Below are 11,264 nucleotides of genomic sequence, written 5' to 3' on the forward strand. Positions count from 1 at the left end.
GAATCCTCAATGTTCATAGTAGAGCTCCGCTCTCTCTCAGACCTGTAGGCATACAGGCTGTGCCATGTCCAGCACGTAGGCTCTCCAGCCTAAATATGGTCTCTGTGTGCTGTTCAGGACGTCTGTCCCCACTTGGAACCGTCCAACACACAGGCCACTCTGCAGTGTCCAGCCAGGACACATGGAAGTCTGTCCACTCTTGCAGACTCCCAAACACACTCACCACATGGGCTACACACACCTCTTTACATAAGTGTAACCACACCCAGATACCTGTCACATGGCCAGTCAGGTGAGTGTGACATCACCACAGGTACTTCAACACAAAACCATCTTAGGTATTCAAACACGCCTCTTAGGGTGGGTTTGTAGGTGACTGAACCCACCCATCTCTCCAATCACCTGGAAGCCTTCCCAATGTAAACAAATCCCTCAGCAGTAGATCTGCTTGAGCAAAACATACCCAGGCTTCCATCACAGGGCCACCCACCTCTGCGATACATACCGTCCATTAATCACATGACCTTTAGCCACGCTACAGTGCGTAAAGTATTCAGACCCCTTTAAATTTTTCACTCTTTGTTTCATTGCAGCCATTTGGTAAATTGAAATCCTTGACCAACCTTTGTTTGCACGGCTAAACTCATCATGCTCTCACACCACACAGAAAAAAGGACACACGCCTTTCTGATTTATGGGTTATATGTTTTAACAGACTATTGCATTTAGAAAAATAACTTCCTACAGACAAGGAGTATACAGTGCAAACTCGCGTATGAGAATGTAGTCATTGTAGAGTTTCTTCCTTAGCATGCAGCTACTTTAACAATGTCCAGGCTTCTTTATTTTGTATTATACTACTGATAGCAGCAACAATGATGATTTACAGTGGGTATGGAAAGTATTCAGACTCCTTTAAACTTTTCACTCTTTATAATAATACTATTAACCACCGCGCTAACCGAGGCTAGAATATCGCTATACTTACTTATAATATAGCTGTTTCTGTGTTGTGTGGGGATCCTTATGCATAGCCGCCCCTTCCTTCTGTAATTGCATTATCTAAATTGACCAACGCAGCAATACGTGGTCAGCTGGCCACAAATGGAGAGCAGCGACTACACATACATGAACCCCCATAGTCCAATTGGTCAATAGGAGAAAGTAGACCAACCAAGGGCAACAGGTGTAGTAGCTTATATGTAGTGCATTTATATATGTATATGGGTATATACATATATATATTTATATTTAGTACGCAACTTCACCAGAAAGAAACGGGGTATCAAAATTTTTTTAAAAAGTGACAATATAACGCAGAGCAACCTAAACAAATTTGCAAGCAATCTTCTTGTGCGCTATGAGGACTTCTTATCAGTTTAATTCCGTTTCGGAATATATAACATGTTTTTATTTATCACTTTGTAATCAACATTTTTAATTTTAATCATTTCCCCTTTTTTATGTTCTATCTTTATACCTTTTAAAAGTTTTTTCAATCTCCCATATTTTGGTTCAATTTTTCCACTTTTTAGTACACGAAAATACAGGGAGACTTATAGAATAGGTATTTTTAATTTACCCTTTAAGCGTAATATTTTTAATTCAGCTTCCAAGCGTAATGGTTTTTAATGCACTCACCAATAAAAGATGGTTTTATCATTAATAAAGTGTTTTATTTTTATTTTATTTTTTATTTTTATTTACATTTTTATTTACAAATAAATAACAATTGGCACACCAAGTATCTCTAACTAATCTATCCATTCATTTACTCCAGCATAAATATAGAGGATCTGTGATGAGCTATTTAAAGGGTCCACACCTTAAAAATCTATAAATTGAGGCCAGCATACTGTTAAGGTACCTTCACACTAAGCAGGGGTGGATTAAGGGTAGCCAGGGCCCTGGGCTGTTCAGACACTGTGGGCCCCCCCCCCCGGGTCATGTGACGGGGGTCATGTGACGGGGGTCATGTGACGGGGGTCATGTGACGGGGGTCATGTGACGGGGGTCATGATATACCCGAACCAGATTATTCCAGAAAAATGGCCGGGCCCTACTCTACTGTAACCTATTAAATATTTGTTAGAATCTGCAATACAATTTAGGTATAATTTGACCAATATCACATACAAGGAACAAATACCACCGCACCATGACCAGACCACAAATTACAACCACAGTGATCGAATAATATCACATACAAGGAACAAATACCACCGCGCCATGACCAGACCACAAATTACAACCACAGTGATCGAATAATATCACATACAAGGAACAAATACCACCGCACCATGTCAAGACCACATATTACCACCACTTGGTGACCAAATAGCACATACAAGGGACAAATACCACAACACCATTTCCAGACCACATATTACCACCACATAGTGACTGAATACTACAATACTGACCAGTAAAAAATAACAACACAATAATATCACCATAAGTGCCAGTATTCACAGGAGATATGTACTTAGTATGCAGTGTCTGTGTAGAGGTAATACAGAGATCACTGGTGGTATTATACACAGGAGCTCTATATAGTATACAGTGTATAGTGTCAGTGTATAGGTAACACTGACTCACCAGTGACGTCTCTAGGTGAAGTCCTTCATCTTTCAGCCAGCACAGACCGCCATCATTTCTTCCAGCCAGGACTCGTTTCTGCAGGAAATAACACAGTTATCTCGAGCTCCGCTTGCAGAACACATTACTTAATTTTTCACAACTTCTACATTACACCACATGAAGAAAAAAAGGCGATATAGTGTCACTCTGCACAGTAACAGGACCGACCCCCATTTAAAACAGTATACTCAAGAAATAAAATAAATACATCACTGCAGTAATAATATCCCTTAATTAGCCCCTATGGTAATAATATTCCACATCCTGGCCCTGTGTGTCTCATTCCTGGCTCCAGCCATATGCTCTCGCATCCTGCCCTCATGAGTATCCATTCTACCCCATATGATCTCCACATCCTGCCCCATATGTCTCCATCGTATCCATCCTGCCCCATGATCCAATCCTGCCCCATGTCTTTAATTCTGCCCCGTGTCTCCAATCATGCCCCGTGTCTACATTCTGCCCATGCCTCCAGTCCTGCCCCCATTGTGTCCAGCAATCTGCCCCAGTATGTCCAGCATATTGCCCCAGTGTCCAGCAATCTGCCCCAGTGTCTCCAGCATATTGCCCCCAGTGTGTCCAGCATTGCCCCCAGACAGTGTGTCCAGCAGTCTGCCCCAGTGTGTCCAGCAATCTGCCCCAGTGTGTCCAGCATATTACCCCCAGTGTGTCCAGCATATTGCCCCCAGTGTGTCCAGCAATCTGCCCCAGTGCATCCAGCATTGCCCCCAGCCAGTGTGTCCAGAATACTACCACCAGTGTGTCCAGCAATCTGCCCCAGTATGTCCAGCATTTCCCCCAGTATGTCCAGCATTTCCCCCAGTGTCTCCAGCATTGCCCCAGTGTCCTCCAGCAATCTGCCCCAGTGTCCTACAGTATTGCCCCAGTGTCCTCCAGCATTGCCCCAGTGTCCTCCAGCAATCTGCCCCAGTGTCATCCAGCATTGCCCCAGTGTCTCCAGCAATCTGCCTCAGTGTCCTCCAGCATTGCCCCAGTGTCCTCCAGCCGTCTGCCCCAGTGTCCTCCAGCCATCTGCCCCAGTGTCCTCCAGCCATCTGCCCCAGTGTCCTCCAGCCATCTGCCCCAGTGTCCTCCAGCCATCTGCCCCAGTGTCCTCCAGCCATCTGCCAGTGTCCTCCAGCATTGCCCCAGTGTCCTCCAGCATTGCCCCAGTGTCCTCCAGCATTGCCCCAGTGTCCTCCAGCCATCTGCCCCAGTGTCCTCCAGCCATCTGCCCCAGTGTCCTCCAGCCATCTGCCCCAGTGTCCTCCAGCATTGCCCCAGTGTCCTCCAGCATTGCCCCAGTGTCCTCCAGCATTGCCCCAGTGTCCTCCAGCAATCTGCCCCAGTGTCCTCCAGCATTGCCCCAGTGTCCTCCAGCAATCTGCCCCAGTGTCCTCCAGCATTGCCCCAGTGTCCTCCAGCATTGCCCCAGTGTCCTCCAGCAATCTGCCCCAGTGTCCTCCAGCAATCTGCCCCAGTGTCCTCCAGCATTGCCCGTGTCCTCCAGCATTGCCCCAGTGTCCTCCAGCAATCTGCCCCAGTGTCCTCCAGCAATCTGCCCCAGTGTCCTCCAGCATTGCCCCAGTGTCCTCCAGCATTGCCCCAGTGTCCTCCAGCCATCTGCCCCAGTGTCCTCCAGCCATCTGCCCCAGTGTCCTCCAGCCATCTGCCCCAGTGTCCTCCAGCCATCTGCCCCAGTGTCCTCCAGCATTGCCCCAGTGTCCTCCAGCATTGCCCCAGTGTCCTCCAGCATTGCCCCAGTGTCCTCCAGCAATCTGCCCCAGTGTCCTCCAGCATTGCCCCAGTGTCCTCCAGCAATCTGCCCCAGTGTCCTCCAGCATTGCCCCAGTGTCCTCCAGCATTGCCCCAGTGTCCTCCAGCAATCTGCCCCAGTGTCCTCCAGCAATCTGCCCCAGTGTCCTCCAGCATTGCCCGTGTCCTCCAGCATTGCCCCAGTGTCCTCCAGCAATCTGCCCCAGTGTCCTCCAGCAATCTGCCCCAGTGTCCTCCAGCATTGCCCCAGTGTCCTCCAGCATTGCCCCAGTGTCCTCCAGCCATCTGCCCCAGTGTCCTCCAGCCATCTGCCCCAGTGTCCTCCAGCCATCTGCCCCAGTGTCCTCCAGCCATCTGCTCCAGTGTCCTCTAGCATTGCCCAAGTGTCCTCCAGCATTGCCCCAGTGTCCTCCAGCATTGCCCCAGTGTCCTCCAGCATTGCCCCAGTGTCCTCCAGCAATCTGCCCCAGTGTCCTCCAGCATTGCCCGTGTCCTCCAGCATTGCCCCAGTGTCCTCCAGCAATCTGCCCCAGTGTCCTCCAGCAATCTGCCCCAGTGTCCTCCAGCATTGCCCTCAGTGTGTGTCCACCGTTATAAAAAAAAAAAAAAACTCCTCACCTGTCCTCGCTCCAGCGACGAGCTCCCTCCAACAGAGCACACTCGCCGGCGACTGACAATGACGTCAGACGCCGGCGACGTGTGCGCCTGCGGCCGACATCAGCCGCCAGCCTCCAATTGGCTGGCGGCTGTTGTTAACTATTGACGTGCGGGCGCACGCCCGCACATCAATAGGAAACCGCCGCAGCGCCGGAAGGGGCCCGGTGAGCAGATGAGACGGGGCCCGATGCGGGCCCCCTCTCTCTGCCCACCGTTACGGCAGGGTCACATAAATGCCGGCGGCGGCGGCATTCACAGATGATCATCAGAGGGTCAATCTGTGCGGTAGCCCAGGGCCCCCCCAGACCACTGGGCCCTGGGCTACCGCCCATATTGACCCTCTGATAATCCGCCCCTGACACTAAGCGACGCTGCAGCGATACCGACAACGATGTCGATCGCTGCAGCGTCGCTGTTTGGTCGCTGGAGAGCTGTCACACAGACAGCTCTCTAGCGACCAACGATGCCGGTAACCAGAGTAAACATCGGGTTACTAAGCGCAGGGCCGCGCTTAGTAACCCGATGTTTATCATGGTTACCATCGTAAAAGTAAAAAAAACAAACACTACATACTTACCTTCAGCTGTCTGTCCCCGGCGCTCTGCTTTCCTGCACTGACTGTGAGCACAGCGGCCGGAAAGCAGAGCGGTGACGTCACCGCTGTGCTTTCCGGCTGGCCGACGCTGACACAGGATGCAGGAGGAGTGCAGAGAGGCAGAGCGCCGGGGGACAGACAGCAGAAGGTAAGTATGTAGTGTTAGTTTTTTTTTACTTTTACGATGGTGACCAGGGTAAACATCGGGTTACTAAGCGCGGCCCTGCGCTTAGTAACCCAATGTTTACCCTGGTTACCAGTGAAGACATCGCTGAATCGGCGTCACACACGCCGATTCAGCGATGTCTGCAGGGAGTCCAGCGACGAAATAAAGTTCTGGACTTTCTGCAGCGACCAACGATCTCCCAGCAGGGGCCTGATCGCTGCTGCGTGTCAAACACAACGATATCTCTAGCCAGGACGCTGCAACGTCACGGATCGCTAGCGATATCGTTGTGAAGTTGTTTAATGTGAAGGTACCTTTAGTCATAGTTACAACTGAGGTATCTCCGTGATAATTACATTACTTGCAGTTAGCTTGTTTTGGTATGCACACCAGCCCAAGCCAGTGATAACAAATATCGGTGCTACCTTTGGGTCTGCATGCAAATTAATCTGATTAGGCAGACAGCTAGAAAACAATCAAAACAATTACAACTTGGCACTCACAGCCCCATTCACAGATAGCTAATTATCAATTCAATGGTTCCTGTGTGTGACTAATCAGCCCCATTCACAGGTAGCTAATTAACAATTCAATGGTTCCTGTGTGTGACTAATCAGTGAAGTGCCTAGAGGCTATTTAAGGAAGGGTATTCACTATGGAGACATAGCCCTGATGAAGAGGGGAGCCACCCCTCGAAACGCGTTGGCAGCTTGTCTCTCTCGTGCACCCGTCCCTGCTTGTTGTGAAGTCACACTAGCTCCGCCCCCTTTTCGGCGTCGCGTCCTCAGCGTCTGCTTCCGGCCGGAGCACGCGAGGTGCTGGTGCCCCCCTTCCACTTACTGGGACGTTACTGTCCAGGTACCTCAGCCTCTGAACCGCACTATAACTCACCAAGCAGAGTTAGCGGTACAATTAGCACCGCATCCAGCGGATTACCTGGTCACCTTCATCGCAGGAATCCTTCCAAGCAGGATATGGTGAGTGCCCGTTTATGGTCATTAACACCACTGTAACAATCGCAGCACTGAATGGTTCAGAGTGCTGCTTGCAGCATAGCTCTACCTTTTTTTTTTTTTTTTTTTTTCCGTTTATCAGTATCAGTCTGCCACACAGTGTAAAGAAAGTAAAAGAAAAAAGAAATCCCAAATAGGAACACTTCAGGTGCAACCTATACATTTTTATACAAAGAGAAAGTGGATCCAATTAATACCCTTGGTAATTCCCTTGATTACTCATTTGGACGTTCCAAATAACATATTGTTTTTTCTATACAATGTACTTTTCAGTATTAACTTACCACAATGTGAAAAGAGAAACATTCAAACCCATATAGGAACACCTCAGGTGTAGATTGTACAGCCTCTCAAAAGGAGTAAGTGCATTCTATCTACACCCCTGATAAATAAATTTGCATGGTCCAAATGAAATAAAATAAAATAATATATTGTTCTTTTGTATATTTACCTTTCAGTAAACTACTATAACTGGGTGCACCCTTCTATGCATAAGGATCCCCACACAACACAGAAACAGCTATATTATAAGTAAGTATAGCGATATTCTAGCCTCGGTTAGCGCGGTGGTTAATAGTATTATTATTTAGTGGATTTATTTTTTCAACAGAGTTTTGCACAGAACCTGTTTTAACCACCTGCAGCTTTTGTGGCCCCTCCATCTTATCCTTCCAGGTGATTAAGCGCCAGTGTATATACATTCTATACTTTTCACTCTTTGTTTCATTGCAGCCATTTGGTAAATTCAAAAAAGTTAATTTTTTTCTCATTAATGTACACTCTGCAACCCATCTTGATGGAAAAAAAACAGGAATGCAGACATTTTTGCATATCTATTAAAAAAGAAAACCTGAAATATCACATGGTCATACGTATTCAGACCCTTTGCTCAGACACCCATGTTTAAGTCACACGCTGTCCATTTTCTTGTGATCCTCCTTGAGATGGTTCAACTCCTTCATTGGAGTCCAGCTGTGTTTAATTAAACTGATAGGACTTGATTTGGAAAGGCACACACCTGCCTATATAAGACCTCACAGTGCATGTCAGACCAAATGAGAATCATGAGGTCAAATGCACACATCTGACCAAGGTTACAGCAGAATTTCTGCAGTAGTCAAGGTTCCTAAGAGCACATAATCCTTAAATGGAAGAAGTTTGAGACCACCAGAAGTCTGAGCAGTCGTTGGGAGAAGAGCCTTGGTGAGAGAGGTAAAGAAGAACCCCAAAATCACTGTGGCTGAAGTCCAGAGTTGCAGTAGGGAGATGGGAGAAAGTTCCACAAAGTCAACTATTACTGCAGCCCTCCACCAGTCGGGCCTTTATGGCAGAGTGGCCCAACGGAAGCCTTTCCTCAGTGCAAAACATATGAAAGCCCACATAGTTTGCTAAAAAAATACACATGAACGATTCCCAGACTATGAGAAATGAGATTCTCTGGTCTGAAGGGATGAAGATAGACGTTTTTGGCAATAATTCTAAGCGGTACATGTGGAGAAAACCAGGCACTGCTCATCACCTGCCCAATACAATCGCAACAGTGAAACATGGTGGTGGCAACATCATGCTATGGGGGTGATTTTCAGCTGCAGGGACAGGACGACTGGTTGCCATCGCAGGAAACATGAATGTGGCCAAGTACACAGGTATCCTGGATGAAAACCTCTTCCAGAGTGCTCTGGACCTCAGACGTGGCCAAAGGTTCACCTTCCAACAAGAGAATGACCCTAAGCACACAGCTAAAATAACAAAGAAGTGGCTTCAGAACAACTCTGTGACCATTCTTGACTGGTCCAGACAGAGCCCTGACCTGACCTAAACCCAATTGAGCATTTCTGGAGAGACCTGAAAATGGCTGTCCACCAACATTCACCATCCAACCTGACGGAACTGGAGAGGATCTGCAAGGAAGAATAGAAGAGGATCCCCAAATCCAGGTGTGGAAAACTTGTTGCATCATTCCCAAGAAGACTCATGGCTGTACTAGCTCAAAAGGGTGCTTCTACCCAATACTGAGTAAAGGGTCTGAATAATTATGACCATGTGATCCGAACCTCGCACCTCCGTCTCCAATACTTCTCTCGTGCTGCGCCAGCTCTCTGGAATGCACTTCCCCAGACGATCAGACTGATACCTAGCCCAGACCTATTCAAGTGCGCTTTAAAAACACATCTCTTTAAACAAGCCTACCACATCAACTACTCAGTAAACTAACTTTGTCCTGTTCCCTCCTTCCAAATATTATCTGCATGTGAATCTGCACCCTACTATTCATCTGTCTCCACACCCTCCATGCACACGATAACTGCACTTGATACTTGACTATTGCACTTAAACACACGGGCTGATGACCGGATCATGCAGCTTTATATGAAAATCTCTATTTATTATAATTGCCAGACCTGAAATAACAAGCACTTTTCACCTATTGTGTCCCCCCATTTCCTTGTAGATTGTAAGCTTGCGAGCAGGGACCTCACCCCTAATGTCACTGTTTAAATTGTCTTAACTTGTACTGAATTTATTGTCTGTACATGTCCCCACTTAATTGTAAAGTGCTGCGGAATATGTTGGCGCTATATAAATAAAAATTATTATTATTATTATTATGTGATATTTCAGTTTTTCTCTTTTAATAAATTTACAAAAATCCCATGTAATGTATACATTGAAGCAGTTCCCCCCCAATGTTGTCATTTAGCACAGGTATTAAACCGGATCTAACCCTCTACGTTTATCACCCTGTCATTGCTTTCATCCAGCCAGGTTTCCGTAATGCACACAACATCGTAATCTGTGACTAACATTAAAGTCTCCAATTCATTCACTTTGTTTGCAAGACTTTTTGCATTTGTCAGCAGACATTTAATGCAATTAGCACATTTATTGCTCCTACACATCACCCTACTTTCCTTACATAAATTATTAACACTTAAGGTACCGTCACACATAGCGACGCTGCAGCGATACCGACAACCATCCGGATCGCTGCAGCGTCGCTGTTTGGTCGCTGGAGAGCTGTCACACAGACAGCTCTCCAGCGACCAACGATCCCGAGGTCCCCGGTAACCAGGGTAAACATCGGGTAACTAAGCGCAGGGCCGCGCTTAGTAACCCGATGTTTACCCTGGTTACCATCCTAAAAAGTAAAAAAACAAACGCTACATACTTACCTACCGCTGTCTGTCCTCGGCGCTCTGCTTCTCTGGTCTGGCTGTGAGCGCCGGGCAGCCAGAAAGCAGAGCGGTGACGTCACCGCTCTGCTTTCCGGCTGACCGACACTCACAGCCAGAGCAGGAGGAGTGCAGAGCACAGCGCTGGAGGACAGACAGCGGTAGGTAAGTATGTAGTGTTTGTTTTTTTACTTTTAGGATGGTAACCAGGGTAAACATAGGGTTACTAAGCGCGGCCCTGCGCTTAGTTACCCGATGTTTACCCTGGTTACCAGCAAAGACATCGCTGAATCGGTGTCACACACGCCGATTCAGCGATGTCTACGGGGAGTCCAGCGACGAAATAAAGTTCTGGACTTTCTTCCCCGACCAGCGATCTCCCAGCAGGGGCCTGATCGCTGCTGCCTGTCACACTGGACGATATCGCTAGCGAGGACGCTGCAACGTCACGGATCGCTAGCGATATCGTCTAGTGTGACAGTACCTTTACTGTTACAGGAAAGAAATATATCTTGGTACCGTGTTAGCCAGTAGATAGAAAAATATTTAGAATTGACAGTCCTCAGTAGTTGATACCTTTTTAATAGCTAACTGAAAAGATGGTAACAAATTGCAAGCTTTCGAGACTACACAGGTCTCTTCATCAGGCAAAGACTAAAAGAAATTCTGAAGAATCACAAATTTATGCACAACATAGCACAGAGAAAAAAAAAACAACAACCATGGATAAGACAGGTGACATCAAGCAGAATTACCATGAGTGATAAACAGTTATGTCCATAGATATTGGACCAGTTCTTAGATAAGGAATGTTTTATTGTCCTCTAATTGGGGTCTGGTTCTGTTGTGATGACCCCTCATAGTCTGAGGGGCAAGTTCCTTAGTTGATGTAAAAAGACAAATCCAGAATTTCTTTTAGTCTTTGCCTGATGAAGAGGCCTGTGTAGTCTCGAAAGCTTGCAATTTGTTACCATCTTTTCAGTTTGCCATTAAAAGGTATCAACCACTGTGGACTCTCAATTCTAAATATTTTTCTAACACTTACTGTCTCACTTTCTCTGTCTACTCTATCTATTCCCTTATTTGCACAACTACTTCCATATAACTTAATACTAAAAAGCATAGAGGTATCTAGGAGAGGGGGTGCTCTCTCCCTAACTCACCCTACCTTACCGCGGAGGTTGGCACCCTAAAGTCGACATGGCGCCCCCACTCGACGACGGTTCTCCCTTGAGACCCTAATG

The 11,264-nt window shown here is 47.0% G+C and overlaps 1 long non-coding RNA gene across 1 annotated transcript; it reads left to right on the forward strand.

Annotated features, from left to right (window-relative positions):
• The first annotated feature begins 6,649 nt into the window (after window positions 1–6,649).
• On the forward strand, window positions 6,650–7,522 carry LOC138674124 (uncharacterized). The gene is made up of 3 exons (XR_011320497.1): window positions 6,650–6,811; window positions 7,306–7,378; window positions 7,458–7,522. It is a non-coding gene; the product is annotated as an uncharacterized lncRNA (long non-coding RNA).
• Window positions 7,523–11,264: the final 3,742 nt, after the last annotated feature.

Source organism: Ranitomeya imitator, chromosome 4 (genome assembly GCF_032444005.1).
Source record: "Ranitomeya imitator isolate aRanImi1 chromosome 4, aRanImi1.pri, whole genome shotgun sequence".
In the NCBI taxonomy this organism is placed as follows: domain Eukaryota; kingdom Metazoa; phylum Chordata; class Amphibia; order Anura; family Dendrobatidae; genus Ranitomeya; species Ranitomeya imitator.